The sequence below is a fragment of the Camelus dromedarius genome, chromosome 23 (genome assembly GCF_036321535.1).
Source record: "Camelus dromedarius isolate mCamDro1 chromosome 23, mCamDro1.pat, whole genome shotgun sequence".
Classification (NCBI taxonomy): domain Eukaryota; kingdom Metazoa; phylum Chordata; class Mammalia; order Artiodactyla; family Camelidae; genus Camelus; species Camelus dromedarius.
This window is the reverse complement of record NC_087458.1, coordinates 15,481,606-15,500,358: the sequence shown is the minus strand read 5'-3', so window position 1 is coordinate 15,500,358 and position 18,753 is coordinate 15,481,606. Positions and strand designations below refer to the sequence as shown.

The window sequence follows — 18,753 nt, the reverse complement described above, 5'->3', positions numbered from 1 at the left end:
GATAAGGATGAAATGAGGAGCCAACTCTCTTCCCTCGGATGGATCAGTGTGACCACTGTTACCCAGCTAGCTCTGTTTGCCCAGCAAGCCAAACACTGAGATGCCGAGGTTCACAGCTTAGAAGGAGTTGATTCACAAGGCAGCCAAGTGGGTAGATGGGAGAACAAGTCTCAGATCCACTTCCCCGAAGGCGAGGGGGTTGGGATGTTTATGCGCTGAGCAGGGTGGTCGCAGTTGCGGGGAAAGGTGACTGGAGGCAGGGAAAAGTGAGGGAATCGGTGTTCTGCGCAGGTGCGTCTTGGTTCCATGCTTCTGCACGTTCAAAATGGAGGTGCTTAGCCTGCTCTGAGGGTGGAGTTTTCCAGCCTTCTGATGTCAAAGTGCCACTCACCGGACAACTGCGCAGGCCCAGTTTTAGGGTCGGTGGCCCCAACCATCCCTAGCCGGCTCGCACTGCAAAAGAGCTGGCTCCAGTTTCCTGTAAAACAACTGTACTGCTGGAAAGGTATGCAATTAAAGAGAATGAAAAAGAAGGAAAGAACAAATAATTAAGGCAAACTTATCAAGGAAGGCAGTTTACAAGCAAAGGGGTTTTAGCAAGCTGTTCCCTTTCTGTTGTTCTGGAAGACCAGTTCAGGAATTTCTATCAGTATTAGCTTCTGTTAACTCTGTGGGGCAGTTTCACAATTGCCCCCACCTCCATCATTTAACGTACACAGACCCAGTGCCCACCTCGGGGCTGAGCACACCCCATCCATCATTGCAATTACTCCTCTCAAACACCTGTATGGTAACAATCCCATGATATCCCAGTTTTACAGGTGAAGAAATGTAGGCTCAGAGAGGTCATGTAATATATTCCAGACCGCACCGCTAGTAAGCAGCCAACCTGGACTTAAACCCAGGGCCGTCTTACACCAAAGTCCGAATCCTAGCCATGATGTCACTGATGGGAACTTTTTCTCACACTGGATTTTGAAAGTTCTTCTAAGAGAGCACGAGAAATCCACTGAACTCCTTCAGGTGTCCACCTGGGCCACCAGACCTCCCCTTCTCCAGATCTGCCCTCCCCGCAGTGTCTGAAGGCGGGGCCCTGAACTGCTCTGGGGATGCAAGAACCCAACGGGGAGGGAACAAAGTTTTCTAGGATAAAGCCCTGGAATAGGTCTCTAACTCTCATTTCAGCTCAAAATCCAGTGAGTACACTGGATTTTAAAATCTGATGTGATCATTGCCTCTGTCCCACACATGTTGTTTTTGGCAAAACTTTTGCACTCAACACCCATTGTTTTAATAAATATTTCTCTGCATCCAGGCATACAGAATAGGGGATACAGAATACAAGGCAAAGCTCCTGCTCTCTGAGGAACACACGATTCCTCATCTTATCTGATCCTTGTAACAATCCAGTGACAGGGATGGCGTAAAGCCATGGTGCAAAATAAAACTAGGACGATGCAACCACAAGACCACAAGTGCCTCAGAATAGTGCTAGTTATTACCTAGTTGCTACATCCCCACCCGCTTTCTTACCTGACCCTCACAGCAGAACCAAGAGGTCGACGGTGAGGAAATTACTCCCATAACACAGATGGGCAAAATGCAGCCCAGGGAGCTACATGATTTCTCCCAAGGTCCTGTTCCTCCTGGTGTAGAGGAACCACCATGTTTATTAAACTCCAAATCATCAAGTCAACCCGGCATAGTCTCTAGAATGTCCCGAGCACCAGGCCATTCCCCACGTAGAAGGAGAACCCCTGAGCCTTTCCAAAAGGATGAAGCCAATCCCGAATCCCTGGGCAGAGGCTTTGCTGAACTGGCCCCAGGAACTGGCTGTATACAATAAACACAGAGAGAGGGCTCTTCAGAAAGCATGTTTTATTTACCAGCCACCTGCCTCCCACACCCTTTCCATCCTCCACAAGTCCCCCCTGACACAGCTGTAGTCCCCCACTAGTCCTGCCTCCTTCATAACTCTGGGGAGACGCAGCCTGGATTGCCCTGGGAGAGCCCCAAGCCATCTTCTTGTTTTGCAGCCCCTACAGCTGAGCCCTGGGAAGAAGGTCCAGGGTCCCCGAGGCTGCACCTGCAGACACAGATTCAGCAAAACTAACAGCATCTCAGGTGTCCTCGTCTCTGATGGGGAGTTTGCTAATTCTGTGCCTGACCAGGGTAAGTTTTTGGTAAATGCTTCCTGGACAAATTGATGATTCTGGATGAGTAAGCCTCGTAGACACTCACTTATGGAGAAGGCCTATAGGACAGGAAAAGTTTTGGAATTAGGTGGCCAGCTCCTGGGTCTGGGCTCTTCCACTAACTAGCTGTGTGGGCTCAAGAACGTCACTTGATGTCTCTGATTCTATTTTCCTCTGTACGAGATGGAAGGTTTGGACACTGATGGTCAGTAAGGTTCCTTCTAGCCCTGGAACTCAGCCATTTTGGAAAAGGCAGGCAGGAGCAAAATCTACATTAATGTCATAATCGGAGCTTGAAACTGGCTGCCTCCTTTCTCTCCCTATCAGTCAGACTTCTCCATTCCCTGCTGACACCCTTATCATCAGACCTACTGCCTTAAGAAAAGGAAGGGATAGAGGAAGATGTGGAAGAGGAATGAGAGAAGGAGGAGGGAAGAGAATTTGCAAAAAATATAGCAACACAGTGCTAAGTCTTGGCTCTGAAGGCTGATCGTCAAGGTTCAAATCCCTGCTCTGCTATATTCTAGCTGTGTGACCTTGGACATGTCACTTAACCTCTCTCTAAGCCTCAGCATCTCTATCTGTAAAATGGGTGCAGTAACACCTATGTCCTATGGCCATTGTGAGGAACCAAAGACATAACCTATTGTAGCCCTTAATCCAGGAGAGACACTGAGAAAGGGCTCAACTAAGTAGCAGCTGTCTCTAATATGCTGTTACTTACTTGGTGAAGCAGAAAGGGGAAAGCTGGAGAAGGAGAGCTGATGGAAAGAAAAGAGAAGAAACATTAAGAACATGGAAGCAGAGGAGGAGGCAGGAAAGGTTTGAGGATGGCAGGGGAATCATTTTCATCTGCCTAGAAGTACAATATGTTTGGAATCCAAAAAAGCACTCATCCCCTCCCCACCACTCCCCATCACCTTCCCCTCTGCCCCTAGCTGACACCAAGGTGTCCCGGGAACGAAGCCTTCTGTAACTGTGGGACCTGCTGCTCCAGGCTGACACCAAGCCGGGTGTCCCTGGATGAGACTTCCAGCTCAGCCTCCTTCCTCACACCCACACGTGAGGGGTCCCTGTGAGATGGATGCGTGGTTTCCCACCTCCCACTTGGGGCGAATTGAACTGTCAGTTCAAGAAGGAGGTTTTAGGGGATGGGGTGTCCCCCACCCGGGGCTAACCCCGGACAGGGGTTGTTGATGATTTGAAGCTGAAGACAGCAGCCCACGCAACGGGAGAGGAAAATTCCCCTCCCTGCTAGTAAGAGGCTTCACAGAGCTCACCAGCCTGTTGTTTTCTTGATGTTTTGGTTTTTTTTCTTTGTGCACATCAGCTTCTAAATTTTGCAAGCTGTTGCCTAGCTTTATCTCTGAAAGCAATGGAACTTGCTGGACTCAGGAAAGTGAGTACCAGTGAGCTGACGAGCTATTTATGGAATAAAAGAGGCAAAGGCCGCTGCTTTCCTCGGCGCTGCAAGGGTTAAGCCTTTCTGTGGACCAGCATCCTACCCACCTCAACTCCTAACCCGCTCGCCCCTGCTTTCTCTCCTCCCCCCCTTGCAGATGCGGAATGTGACAGTCTCAATGCCTCAGACAGTTTTAACAGTACGTGCTTCTCTATTCTGCAACACCCCCACCAGCAACTTCTTATTGTGGTAAAATACACATTAAATTTATCACCTGAACCATTTTTAAGTGTGCACTTAGCGGGATCAAGCACGTTTATGTTGTGCAACCACCATCACCGACCATTCACAGAAGTCTTTTCATCTTGCAAAACTGAGACTCTATACCCATTAAACATAACGCTCCCTGCTTCCCTTCCCCCCCCAGCTCCAGGCAACCACCATTCTACTTTCTGTCTCTGTGAATTTGACTTCGCTAGGTACTTCATGTAAGTGGAATCATACAGTAATGGTCCCATTTGTGTGTATATTTCTTGACTTAGACAATGTCCTCAAGGTTCACTCATGTTGTAGCATGTGTCAGGATTTCCTTTCTTTTTGAGACTGAGTACTGTTCCACTGTATGGATAGACCACGTTTTGTTTATCCATCCATCTGTTGATAAACACTTGGGTTGCTAACACATTTTGGCTAATGTGAATAATGCTGTTATGAATATGGGCGTACAACGATCTCTTTGAGACTCTGCTCTCAATTCTTTGGGGTATATACCCAGAAGTGGGATTGCTGGATCATGTGGTGGTTCTGTTTTTAATTTTCTGAGGAATCACCAAACTGGACCATTTGACATTTCCAGTAGTACACAAGTGCTCCAATTTCTCGACATCCTCATAGTTACTACTTTCTGTTTTTTGATAATAGCCATTTTAATAGGTGTGAGGTGGTCTAAATTTTTTTTAAAGGAAGAAATGCAAAAAGTAGGATTTCAGAATTTATAAACATAGAATAAAATCTGCTATTTTAAAAGTGACAAGTGAATTGAACAAATTGATTATTTTAACACACATAAAACTCTAATAACTGCTTGATGTAAGTTCCTTCTGAGATGTCAAAGGAGGAAAGAGAGAAGGAGAGGGGAAAAGAAAAAGGGAGAGGAAAAATTCAGTAAAATGAGGGCAAGGTGAAGCAAAAAGATGGAAGGGCTCTGAGGGCAGCACCTGGAGCCATCACTTTGGAGTTAAGAGGCCGGTGGCCCTCCTCCCTCGGTCCTGTGCCGATGCATTTGCTTGAGGGACGTGGATTGCTTTCTGTGGGGTTTCTCTGTGCTGGGAGGGACACAAAGATGAACCAGCCACTGTTCCTTCCTTGGGCCAGGAGGTCAGCAAAAGGGGATGGAGATGGGGGGCATTTGGCAGCTACGCCGGCTCTGCCTCCCTGGCCGAGAGGTCGGCTTCCTCGCTGGGCCTTCCTGTCCCAACACCTCAGCGTGGGCATGGGTCACAGGCCGGGCTTGGTGGCATTCAGTCTTGGTTTCATGCATTTTTAAAGCTGCTTTTGAAGGAACGAATGCATCATGATTCTCCGGTTCTTTCGTTTCAGGGAAAGAGATTGTGAGAAAGGGGGAGGTGGGGAAGCCTCGGAGCCTGAGAGGGGCCACCCTGGGCTTTGGTCCAACAAAGCCACCACTGCTCAGCAGCGGGGCTCTTGCCCTTTGAAAACCAATCGGCCAGGAGCCCCTCAGCCTCTTTCCTGCGGGACAGTCACAGCACATTTTACAGATCTCAGGAAAGAGGACCCAGGTCCCTGTCCTCTGTCACTCTGGGTTTGTGTCCCCGCAGCTCCGACGTATCGGTTTTCCGGGCAGACACAGCCTTTCAGGGAACAGCAGCATTTTGCTTCTCTGCTCCCTGAAAAGGGTCACACTTCCATGGAACTCCACAACCAAACCGGATGAATAGAAAGAAAATGAACAGAGCCCGTTAAGTAGACAGGGCATTGCTGGCGTCTCAATGGGAGCATCACCTAATCACAAAGCAGGCAGGAAATCTTTAATTAACCCCGTTTCCAGACACAAAAGCCCGTGGTAACATTTCATCCTATTTGAATACATATTTTCCAAGAAGGCGACGTGGGAGCACTTTTATTTTTGTTACTGGAGTGCTGATTTAACACCATGGATATTTTAAACTGTCAGACAAGAACGCAAAACCTGTGCCTATAAACACAGAGGATGGGGGGGAAATCCTCCTAGGAACTCGCCTTTCTTTCTTCCATTTTTATTCCACAGTGACACATCCCTCTTGGGAAAATCCTGCCCTGGATTTTTATTAGTCTTTTGTAGGCTGCTGGGTATTAAAACCTCACAAATCCATTATGTGCTTCTCAACCCTGCTTTTCAAGTTGCCTTTCCATGAGGTGTGGACTAATGAAATGGGGAGGGGGGCAAACTGCTGCCCTCAGCCCTCTCAGAAGAGGCCGAGCCCAAAGACCCTCAGGGCAGGCTTCCTCCCTGTATTTACCGTATTCTCACTTCCCCAAGTTTTTATCCAGAACTATTTGAACTACAAGAATATGCTCCCTAATGTGGCGTAAAAACACGCGTGCACATGCAGGAAGGAAAATACTGGTTTGCTCCATCAGAGAGGATCTCTTTCTAACTTTGAAAAGAAAGCCTCAGTGTTACCATGATGTCATCTTAGCAATAAAATTATTTTAAAAATTTTGTTAGAACATACACTAACAATCTCTTGGAGCCATATCCTGATTTCTATTCTACAAAGCTCCTTTGTTTTTGCCTCACCACACACCCTTTGAGAGAGGGCTTGTCATTCCCATTTGACAGATCAGGAAACTGAGGCTCTGGATGACTAAGTGAGTTCCTCAAGGGAACACGGCTAGAAAATAGTATTGTAGGACCAGGACCCACATCTTCGAACACTCAGTTCAGTGCTTGTTCCCTTTGGCCCTGCTGCCTTGTCACCAGAAGACACTCCATCAAGCATCATTGGAAGTGTGGTGGGTCCGGCTCTCCCAGCGTGTGGTTAGTGATCCCTTTAGTCAGCACCACCAAGTGTGGTTATCAGCATGAACAGTGGATAAAGGCACCAGGCTGAGGCTCCCAGGGGGCCCAGAAGCTGCCTGCACCCTTCACAGCGGAGGGGGGCCCAGGAGCACCCACCTGCAGGAGAGTGATTACCTAGGCCTGGCCTCCACGAACATGCTTCTTCTTTTTTTAATGTGTGACTTTTTTTTAATTGAAGTATAGTCGATTTACAATGCTGTGTTAATTTCTGGTGTACAGCCTAGTGAGTCATCTATACATATACATAGATATTCCTTTTCATATTCTTTCATTATAGGCCATTACAAGGCATTGAATATAGTTCCCTGTGCTATGCAGTAGGACCTTGTTATCTATTTTATTTAGTAGTTAGTAGAAGGGGCTCTTTGTCACTCACACAAAGATGTGTGAACGGTTGGCAGTGGCCCCGCGTTTAGTGGTCAGGGCTCTTTCACAAGGTGGGATAGGGCATTTGTCTGCTGACCCTCTCAGCAGGCAGCAGGTCCCAAAAGCCAGAGAGAAAGGATGTGGTAGCAGAGACTGGCCTCTGCAGCGTGGGAAACAGATGTGCACGCCATCGGTGGTGTGCCTGCCGGATTGCATGCTCTGCCGCCGAGCTCAGGTCGGGGGCTGGATGGGGGCCGGGGCCTGAGCCTGGGGAGACCGGGGCTCTGGTCCCACTTCTGCCACTGAGCTCTTCTGTTTTATTTCTATGTTTCAGTTTACACAGTATTTCCGCACAAGCAATCTCTGGTGATCCCCACCACAACCCTCTGGAGTTGGCCCACGATGCTCAGAGAGGTTCAGTGACTTGCCCGTGGCCCACAGCACTTCAGCCTCCAAGGCCAGGGCACTTGCCACCTCCCTGAGTTGTTTCTCAAGAGCTGTGGTGATTCAGGCAGGTCCTGTGTCCCTTCTGAATTCGATTTCTCATATGAAAAATGAGGGGGTTGATGCAAGACCCAAACCAGTTTCTTGCTGTGATCAAAACATGTTTTCTTTCCACTGACTTCTCCATGCTGCTCATTTCTTTAGCTGACAATGCCTCTTCTCTTGTTATCTATCTCTTGGGAGCAGTGGAGCTGAGGCTACCTGCCCCTCTGAGCATGGGGGTGTGTCCTTGAAGGGGTCGGAGGGATAGAGTGGACAAAGAGGCAAGGGGAAGGACGTGCTGGTAGGTGGCTGACCACAAATCCTGCCCCTCCCCTGACTCCAGCCCTCTGGTCATTTTCTTCCAGTTGGTGACCTAGTGGTTCAACCTTCCTGTTAGCATCGTGGCTTCTTTCCCCAACTCCCACCCTATGACCATACTGATCTCCTCCGGAACTCAGCCAGAGGGAAGCAGAGAGCAAAATTCATATTGCTCTTGGTGGGAAATAGTTATATCCCATCCAAAGGGTCTGTGGGGACTTGGGGCTGGCGGCGGAATGGAAAGAGCGCTTCCTGAGCTCTGCCCCTCCTGCTCCCCACTCCACCCGGGTTTCAACCACCAAGGAAGCCATGCCAGGCAGGGAATCCTCCCCGACTGGAGCCTGGCACTCAGCCCTCCATGCACCAGCCAGCACTGCAGGAGGAGTAAGACGGGGGCCCTGACCCCGGGAGCTCACCGGAGAGGCAGATGTATAAACAGATCATTTCCTTGAGTTGCCAGCAATCCAAGGCCAGGACTGAGCTTCTGCAAGTGCAGCTGCTGAACTGTAAATCATTCTGTTAGCTCTAGGGCTCCCACCCAGTGATGTCTGGTGAGGAGTGGCAGGCAGGAAGGGGCAGGTCCACCCATGCCACCCTCGGGTCCCTGACCCCCACCCCTCACTGTGCACCGTGCATGCCCACCTGCAGATCTGCTCAGGCAAGGATGTCTTCCCTCCAGCACTCAGACCCTTGCTTGCCTCTGTTTTCCCGAAGTGGCAAATGTGGGACGCAGGACATGATCTCAGGATGCTCCGGTCAGCGGGCTCCAGGCACCACCTCCTCCTCCTCCAGGACCCCCACTCTGTCCTCTGGGCTCCCTGAGGGGACGGGATGAGGAAGGGGCTCCTGAGAGCCAGGAGAAGCCCTGGCTATCCCTGCGACCGAGGTAGAGCCCCCATGACAATAGGCAGCGCACAGGGAAGGCAGAAAACAGAGGGAGGGAAGACGGCAGGGTGGGCAAGTGGTATCTGTCTGATGACTAGAGGTAAAGGAATCAGACTCCTGAGACCAAGTTACTCTCAGAGAAACAAGAAGAAAACAAAATTGCAGGGGTCGCTGACCTCTGGGCCAGAGCACAAGGGAGGTGGACGTGGAGGGCTGTGCTCGCAGGGACTCGGGGCGCCCACCTCTGATTCCGCTGCTGCACACAGCCCTGCCAGGCCCACCCTCAGGCCAAGCTAGTACTGAAGTCCTTCCACCCCCAGCCCCAGCGGGACACTTGCTGCGGACAGCCCAGGTGGCCTCTGCTCAGAAAACTCCCGCTGTCTCTGCGGCCAGCCCAGTGGGCGAGTGACTTCTCATGTCCCTCAAGAAGTGGCTGAGCTGAGCTGTGCCTGAGGAGGGAAGGGGAACAGCACCTCTTCTCGGTCCCAATTCATGCCCCAAATGCAGAGCTGAGGAGCACTGCGGCAAAGCGCTGTGCCAATGTAAAACAGCTTCATTGTCATTGCACACCAATCCCTGCTGGTCTCCAGAAGCAGGGGCTGCACTGCGGGTGACGTGGGCCTTGACACCTCACAGAACAGCTCCTCTCCCTACCAGCTGTGTGACTTTGGGCAGTGACTTAACCTCCTGTCTTCCTCCTGTCTCTAAAATGGGAGAATCTGATCCATCTCCCTGAGCAGGCTCCGAAGATTAAATGAGATTCACGTTTATAGCCAGTGCCAGGAACATAGGAGATAAATAATAAATCCCAGCTCCTTTGTGGGGAAAAACTAAGGTGAAAATGTTTTAAAGGGCATCTGAGGCTGGTGCGAAAGCAGAGTAGGAGGGTGAGGGTGGCTATTTCTAGGGTCTAGGCAGCATACCCGTGAGAGGGGCTTGGTTTTCTCTCCTGGGCACGATAGCTTACAAGCTAAAGGTATTAGAGTGCTGGCTAGCTGCTCTGTGGGACAGCATGGGCTCCTAGATCCGACTGGGCAGGTCAGAAAGGGCCCAAACCAGAGCTCACCCAAGCCTCTCCCTCCCCCATTTGAGCTTCTCACCAGCCTTGAGGCAAACTCGGGTTCTGTCCTAATGGACTGTGGAAACATACGTCAGATAAGCGACCCGCCACCCCACGTCCTACCCAGGCGCTCTCCCAGGAGAAGAGACACAGGCCCTTTCAACTTAAGTCCAGAAGGATTTCCCTTGAAGTCGCTCCAGCCCTGCACGGGGCCTGGAGGCCTGAGGCCCAGGCCCTCCTGGGCTGCTGCCTCCGTAGCAGCTGGGTTTCCTCTGCTGTCCCGTCCCAGCTCCGTGCTCTTAAAGGTCAGCATCTGGCTGGCCCCAGACTGCAGAAGCTTTGCTTCTGGTGAGGGCAAGAGACAGGAGAGGGATGTGGGCAGAGGAGGGGAAGGAAGGGAGTGCCAACGCACTGCGCAGAGCCGTGTTTGGGAGACACTCAGAGAGGAGGGAGGCTCACCCAGCCCAGCCACACAGAGGTGAGGTGAGCTTCAAACCAAAGCCCAGGTGCAACCCGAAACGCGGTGTCCTGATGGTCAAGCAGCCTCTTGGCTGTCTGTGAGGAGGACCTATCTGCCTCCTTTCTTTATCTTCAGCGCCTGCGGGAGCTCAACATTTTGTGAGCCCTGGGGAGAACATACGGGCCTGGGGCTTGGGGTTCTGAAAGGTCACGAGAGAGGAGATGTCATTTTGGCCCCTCCATCCCACAGCGGTGGAGGACAGTGCTTTCCCGACTGGGGCCAGGAGTGGGGGTGAAGCTGCCGTGAGTTCAAGATCATCCTCAGGTCAGAGAACGTTTCACAAGATCCAGGGAAGTCCTCTAATTCCTGCTGAGACAGTTCTGAGCTCTGAGCCTCCTTCCAAGAGTTGTCCACAGGATGACTGAGCCCGTCCCCAGAGAGTTTTGGTTGAGAGGCAGGGAAGGGAGGGGGCAGGTCGCTTAGGGAGGGCTCACACCTAGTGAAAGGGTCAGACAGGCCTGCTGCCGAAGGCTGGAAACCAACTTCAGTGGAGGCCTGGGGTCCTTCTGAGTACCCAGCACGAAGCTTTTCCCCACCTGCCCTGTGCCTCAGTGTCCCCTGTGAAATAGGCAAACAGGAATTCCCAACCAGTCCCTCGGGGCTAAACGAAGTGATGCTCCTGTGATCCCCTCTGCTTTTTCCTGCAGAAAGTTGGGACACGGTGCCATTTGCAATGTGTCTCCATCTGGAGTACTGTGTACCAGTCAATTCAATACGCTGTTTCTTAAGCCCCTAGCACTCAGTGCTGGCTGGCATCATGAACTTACTGCGTCTATCCTCAGGAAACTGGTGGTTTCAAAAAGCAGTAAGACATTTCACGCCAAATGACGAGAGCAGAAATTCTGAAGTTTTCTTTCAATCCCAGCCCATGTTGGATGGCGCTGGAATGTGTGTTCCCCATGTGACTGACAAAAATCCCACCGTCACCCTGCACCCAACTTTCTCCCCGGGTCAAGAGTGCTTTTGGAGAGCATATAAATGAAAGTGATTTTGACATAGGTTTATCTTTGACTCCACTTTAAATTTTGTAATAGAAGTAAGTTACTTCTAAGTTTTTGTATTCTATTTATTATACATAACTTTTTTCTTATAACACCTTCTAATGGTTAATGGTCAAGAACCAATACACTAGGTGCTTTTTTCAGGCAATATTATAACTGTGCTCTATACCAGCCTTATTGTTGACATAAATATTCACATAAATCTTACCTGTGAAGGGAAGTTGTAGGTTAGAATTTTTTGATGTTACAAAAATTCCCAAGAGATTGGCTGATACAAACTACTATGTACAGAATAGATAAAAACAAGGTCCTATTGTATAGCACAGAGAACTGTATTCAATGGCTTGTAGTAACATGTAATGAAAAAGTATATATATATATATATATATATATATACACATACATAATATATATATAACTGAATCATTATGCTGTATACCAGAAGCTAATACATTATAAATTTAAAAAAAAACTTTATACAAGAAAAAAAAATTTCCAAGAGTGCATGATAAAAGCCAAGAAATTATAGCCAATCACAAATTAAATAAATTACTTGCAACCAAATAATTTCAAAAGCAAGATTATTAACATGCTTTCAAATCTTTTTAAACAAAGTAGTTACACATTTTATATGGAACCCATGTGCATCATCACGTTTGATTTGAAGCAGAGTGGGCTGAAGAGATAAAAGGTTTAAAAAGGTCTTGCTTAAACCATCCTTTAAAATGTCCCTGTTCTCTCTGAAATCACCTGAGAAGAATATTCCTCAGTCACTCTTGTTTTCATGTTTCAGAGCCTATGGTCTCAGGTTGAAGAGGTTCCAGGCTAAAATTTTGGAGCTGGGAGAGGTCTCACGTTGGCTCCGTGGTTGCTTGAACAGGAAGAGACCTCTGGGGTGCTAGGGGGCAGGACTGGGAAGGGAGGGGGTATCTGAAAGGTGAAGTAGTACCATAAGGCACACAGCTGCTATGGTTTTCTTCATATATTGAAGACTAGCATAGACTCATGTCAACTCTTTTCCTAGCTAAATTAACCCTATTTTCTTTACTTTTTATTCCACTTTCTGTTTCCCATCGTCATGACCCTACCTAGAGTTCTCCAGTTCGTCTCCATTTGGCACGTGTTGAGAAGTTCTAAACCAAGCACCGAATGTTCAGGGGAAAGTGAGGAAACTGTTTCTTTCACACCAGGGCAGGATTGTGTCTCAACTGTAGGGCCGCCTTAACAAACCGCCTGGCAGGTCTACTCTCTTTCTGGATCCATTGGTTGTCTGCCTAATTGGGTCTTGGCTTGGGCTGGGACTGGGGTATCAGACAATGGGGCCGTGGCCATTAAGTAACATAGTCCAGCATGGTTTTTGAATTTTGAGTACCTCCTCAGTGTCGAGCTAGGTGTTTAGATTTGGGGCATGGAAGATAACAGAGAAGTAGGAAATGTGACCTCACAGTCAAGAAGCTCATACCCAAATGGGCAAGACAAGACCCAGGGTCAAGGGCAGTAAAGAAGGTAGTTGTGATCGATCGTTTGGTGCAGAAAAGGAACTGGCATCTGCAGGAGGAGCTCAGGCGACCTTGACTGATGGGTAGGATGTGGATACGTGGATTGACAGGAGGGAGGAGGGGTCCGGGGTGAGGGGTCAGCTGCGGTCCAGGCATGGAGAGGGCAGGTGTAAGTGAGGCCCCACGGAGGTGAACCTAGCTGGGTGGGAGAGACACGGACTGGGGACATACGTGGAAAGTTTGTGACCAGAGTGTGAGATGCTGAAGCCACATGGTGTGGGGAGAGGTTTGCTATGTGATGCAAAAGCAAATCGGAACTTCTGGGTGGTTTTTGAAGGGGAAGGAGGGGGGCATGACCACCATTGGGCTGCAGTGCGTGGTGCATGGAGGCGGATGTGTCATGTCATGTAGTTGCCACCATCTCGTGGTCACAGTCATGGTCGCAGAAACGAGATCGGCAGGTCTGTGGGGGCCTTTGAGCTAGTCAAGACTGACCTTTTCTTTTGATTTCTTTCTGGTTTAGTTTTCATTCCAGTTAATGCCCCTCCCCCCCACTTTCAAAATAGTGCACATTTAATTTAGAAAACGTTTAAAGTACAGAGAAGAATAAAGCAACAGACCTTAGTCATCATTCATCTCTGTAGAGTACCACTACTACCAGTGTCACTGATTTCTTTCCAGTCTTTATTTTTATACACTGGCTTCTTGATGGTTGAGATTAAACAGTATAAATAATGCAACTGTCCATTAGCCGTACAGGTCTGAATATTTTTGGCGACAAGGTGGTTTAAACCCTATTAGTGACCAGGATCTCACTACATCTTTAAGCATTTTGGAAACAGAGATAGCATTAACAATGTTTTTCTATTTATGAAGTAATATATGCTTATCTAGAAAATACGCAATACTTAAAAGTGTAAAAATTTAAAACATCCATAATTCTGTTGTCCCGAAATCACCTAATCTGTTGTTGACATTTTGCAGTATTTTCTTCTAATATTCTTCCAAAATAATGTGCGTTTTAGAGGGAGGGTAGAGCTTAGTGGTAGAGTGCATGCTTAGCACGCAGGAGGTGCTGGGTTCAATCCCCAGGACTTCTGTTAAAAATAAATAAATAAATAAACCTAGTTCCCCGCCCCCAAATCCAAAAAGATGTTTAAAACAAATTAAAATTGCAACATATTTAAAAAAACAAAGAAAACAAAATAATGTGCATTTTAAAAACAAAATTGGTCATACAACTTGGATCTTGCTGTCTTCATTTGTGATATCACAGAAGTTTCTGTCTGCTGACAGCGGTGAACATTATATTAACCTAACATTTATTGAGTGCTTAGTATGAACCAGGCCATTCAAAGCATTTTTACATACATTCACTCATTTTAATCTTTACAACAGCCCTTGAAGATAAGTACTACTTTTTAGTTCCACTTTACAGACAAGATAACTTAGGCACAGAAGGTAGGATTTGAAGCTGGACGTTCTGACCTCAGCAGCCCATTCTCAGCAAAGCTTCTTTCAGTGAACTCAAGTACACACACACACACACACACACACACACACACACACACAGACAGACATGCACGCACATCTAACCTCTTGTTCATGAGACCGACTTTTAAATATTGACAGCATCTCTGGGTCCCCAAGTCTTGCCTTTACCAGGCTTAACATCACCATCTCAGTCATTCTTCATGGCTCAAGGCCCTTCACCATGTTGTCTTCACTCAGGCAGGTCTGTGTTCTTTCATGTCCCTTTAACTGGGCGGCTAGAAACAAAAGCATGGCTATGGGGTAACTTGCTCGAAGCTGGAAGCAGCCAGCCTCTCCACCTGCGTGTGCTGCACACTGGACACCTGTCAGGAGAGCCAGAAGCGCTTTGGCTTTTACGTGTAACAGCTGACCTGCCATGAACAAAGAGTGCTTTTTCCAAATCCCTGGCCCCTCACAGCTCCAGGGCCTGGCTTGTGCAGCCTTTTGATTCATTGCCTGGCCCTGTAGAGCACAGCCCAGGGGAAAGACATTTAGGAATTTCCAGGGGCCATAGTGTGTCTGGGCGAGGACTTTCATGACAACCTGGTGGGGATCAAAATGACAGCGTCTGGCCTGCCTGGGTCAGTGGGGCAGGAGGGGAGACCCAGATCCGGCCGCAGAGCCAGCGGCTGCTCCAGCAGTACCTGTGGTTCTCCAGACAGCTTCCAAGTTTTCCACCAGGATGTCTCAAGAAGGCATCAGCTGTCAGGAGAGCCAGGCTTCCAGAGTCTGACCGGGTGGCAGGGAGGCAGCGAGGAAGGGGTCCTTCCGGGCAGGTGCTGGAACCACACAGACGGCACATCCAGGAGGGGCCTCTCCCTTCCCTGGGTCTGTTTGAGAACAAGAAAGGCAGCTTTATTCACCCGTCACCTGGCACTGACTGCTTGAGGTTGGGATCAGGACAGGTTCCAGGTACAATTGCCAAGATCATGGTGGACTTTTGTCCTTTTTTTTTTTTGGTATTTATTTTAATTTTTTTAATGGAGGTACTGGGGAATTGAATCCAGGACCTCGTGTATGCTAAGCATGCGCTCTACCACTGAGCTATACCCACCCCCTGGACTTTTCCTTAATACTTTCTTCCCTTCCTAGCCTGACCAGTCCTCTTTTCTCTAGGGTCCTGACAGAGGAGGGAGAGTAATCTGATAAACAGTTTCATGGTAAGGCATTAGTGGTGCACAGAAACTTAATGTGGTACCCCTGTCAGGGTCACTTCCACTCTAACAGAGACCCAAAGGCCTCCATCTGAAGATACTTTCAGAGAGAGAACATCCTACTGTCCCTCAGATTATAACAGGGTGGCCAGTACCCTCTTCATCCTGTGCATTAAGAAAAAAATATACAAACACAGCACTGATCCTTCACATCCTGGAGCCCTGACTTCCCCATCCATGAGATGAGGAGAGTAATAGTACATCCCTTGTAGGGTTTTATGAGATTAATGAGATGATGCCTGTAAAGCTCTTAGAACTAAATCTGGAACACAGTTAGACTTCAATATATGTTATTATTACTGTGAGTTATTAATTTGATTATAGAGCATCTTCATATTTATTTTGCCATTTTATCCTTACAACCACCCTGTGAATTTAGTTTTATTGCTGATTTTCTAGATAAAGAAAGGGAATTGGGGGATTAAGTATGTAGCTAAGTAAGAGTGGAGCACAGCCAAGCTCTCTCTGAAAGGGTGCTTGGCTCCCCCTGCTCAGCAGGGTTTAGGGAAAGCCCAGGGGTCTAGCCCCGGGCCTGGCAGACTGGAGGCACAGAGACACCCCAGAACAGAGCCCACCTTGGGGAACTCTCCAGAAGCTCAGAAAAGATGTCAGCAGCCTGGGAAAGGTGCCATTTCACCCCATAATGTACTTACCAGTGAAGCTTCGCTCCTGACCAGCTCCCCGTCTTCCGAAGAGGGAACCAAGGCAGCTCTTTCTGTTCCAAACACATATGAATGTAGAGGAAAATTATATAATGAACCACACATACATATTTCAGGGTGTATCTCTAAAAATTAGAGACTTAAAAAAAAAACAAACATAACCACAACACCATTATCCTACCTGCACAATTTACTCTAATTCCTTCATATCATCAAATATCTGGTCAGCATTTACATTCTTCCAACCTTCCTTTTTCAGCATTGCCGTGTGTTTGTTTGAATGAGGTGCCAACTGGCTTACACGTTGTTTTGCCTCTTTTACATCGGGTTTCCTTCCCCACACTCCACCCTCCCCCAACCCTTTTGATTTCCTTGAACTGTATCGTTGAGGTTGTTTCTGCCATAGATTTCCCACAGTCTGGATTGTGCTGACTGCATCCCTGCGGCGTCATGTGGCCTGGGCCTCTGCCTCCTGGATTGTATAAACCGGCAGGTGGACCTGGAGGCTTGATGGAATTCAGGTGTGACGTGGTAGCAAGACTCCTTCAAGGTAGTTTAGTGTATTTCATCAGGAGGTTCATGGTGTCCCAAGGTCTTTCTCTTGGTGACATGAGAAGCCACTGATGATCACTGCCTACCGCTGCTGTTTTCTTATGGGTTAGCTCTTTTTTCATTTATTGGGTGGAATACTTCTATAAAGTCCTCATCAACTATTCCGTTACTCTGATAAATACCCAGGATAGACGCTTATTTACAGAGATTACGATCTTCAGATGGATACGATGCTTATGACTTAATTCAAAATAACCCTGGAAAGGGGGAGGGAGTAAACATCTAAAAGAAGGGCAGTGGGCTGATCATTGTTGAGGTCAAGTGACAGCTGTACAGAGGTTCATTCCTCTATCCTACTTCTGTGTATGTGTGATATATTTTATAACTAAAAGCAAGGGTTTTTGTTTTTTTTTTTTTTTCAGTAAAAAAATTAAGTAAGGATTTGGTTCCCAAGCATCCTCTGAAGGAGAGCAATGAGTTTGTTGGTTGGTTGGTTGTAGTGTCATGATGACTGCATAGACTTGAACATATTTAAGTTATTTTAATCCACTGTTGTTATTTTTCTTACTGATGCTTAAGCGGTTCAATTGCTGGCCAGTGGGAGCCTCCTCAGGTTGGCTCCCAAGTTCTTGTTGACCCAAGTCCAGAGGTCTTTGATAGCATCCTTGCTAGTGGTCTTTGATAGCATCCTTGCTTTCAGTATGACAAGAGTCCTGTTTGCGTTGTACATTTCCTACCCAGACCTCGGCCATTTTTCCTAAGGTAGGGTTCTGTCTTGCCTCAAAGGGTCTTTTTTTTTTTTTGTGCCTGGCCACTGTTACCGAAAGAGATCTCTCTCAGGCTCCAGTTAGACTCTGTAGCCAGGAGCAGAATTTTGCTCCCTACACACCAAGCGAGTGCCACCCTTTCCCCCAACAACTGCCGCTACACTCCCACCCCCACCCAAGCAGGTGTCTCAGCGATGCGTTGACTGTGCTGGTGGGTGGGTGGAGGGGAAAGGAGATTAAAATCTAACTTTAAAGGCGCAGGCAGTAACTTGCTTGAGGCTGGCTCCCCCTCCCCAGCCCCAGCCCCACCCCAGATTCAGAACCAGGGAGAAGGAAAGGAGGGCAGTGAGAGTGTTCAGTATCTATTTATCTATCTCTATTTAGGCAGATTTATCTTGCATAGTAAATCAGAGAGAAACATTTAGGGAGGAGGCAGTGGGGTACCTCCGGTTTACAAGCTTTATCTTATCTCTGGGGTGAGGATGGGGGTTGTGCAGAGCAGGCAGAGCCCTCCAGAGACAAGCGTAAGACGAAAAGAGCACAGAAGACTAAAGGGGGATTGGCCAAGCACAGCCTTCAGACATGCGGGGTGCCACCAAATAGAAGACAGTGCATACTGTTAACTTCCAAGGGCAGAACTAGCCCCTGTGGGTCAGGGTGACAAGGATGCTAGTGACAGTAGAACTGCCCAGCAATGGAGTGAGGAGCTGTCACACGAAGCAGTGAGAGTTCTGAAAAGTCTGGAAGATCTCCAGCCAGGAATGTTTGGGAAGGGGCTTCCCATATGATGACTGGGCATATACTCAAAGACAGGACATGGATTTGGACACGGCAGAGGAGAAAAGACCCAGGGCTCATGGTTGGACGCACCAGCTGTGTGAACTTGGTCTGGTCAGTTCCTGCCCACTTTAAAAAACATATATTATTGTTTTTCTTTTTATTGGAGTACAGTCAATTACAATATGTCTATCTCTGGTGTACAGCACAGTGTCCCAGTCCTGCATACACATACATATATTCGTTTTCACATTTTTTTCCATTAAAGGTTATTACAAGATATTGAGCATAGTTCCCTGTGCTATACAAAAGGAGCTTTCTAAAAAATCTATTTTTATATATAATGGCTAACATTTGTAAATATCAAACTCCCAAATTTATCTCCTCCCATCTCCTTTCCACGGTAACCATAAGATTGTTTACTAAGTCTGAGA

General features: G+C 47.9%; 1 protein-coding gene and 1 long non-coding RNA gene across 4 annotated transcripts in view; one reads left to right on the top strand and one right to left on the bottom strand.

Annotated features, from left to right (window-relative positions):
* The window catches only part of CD247 (CD247 molecule), a 79,788-nt gene that overhangs the window by 24,707 nt on the left and 36,328 nt on the right, over positions 1-18,753 (top strand). The window lies entirely within an intron of this gene.
* Positions 13,941-16,756, bottom strand: LOC135318935 (uncharacterized). 3 transcript variants are annotated; one of them, XR_010377405.1, is made up of 4 exons: positions 16,405-16,756; positions 16,215-16,276; positions 14,992-15,177; positions 13,942-14,670 (listed from the first exon to the last, which is right to left on the bottom strand). It is a non-coding gene; the product is annotated as an uncharacterized LOC135318935 (long non-coding RNA). The 3 variants fall into 3 exon arrangements; XR_010377404.1 differs by having other exon boundaries at positions 13,946-14,583; positions 16,405-16,751; XR_010377403.1 differs by having other exon boundaries at positions 13,941-15,177; positions 16,405-16,753.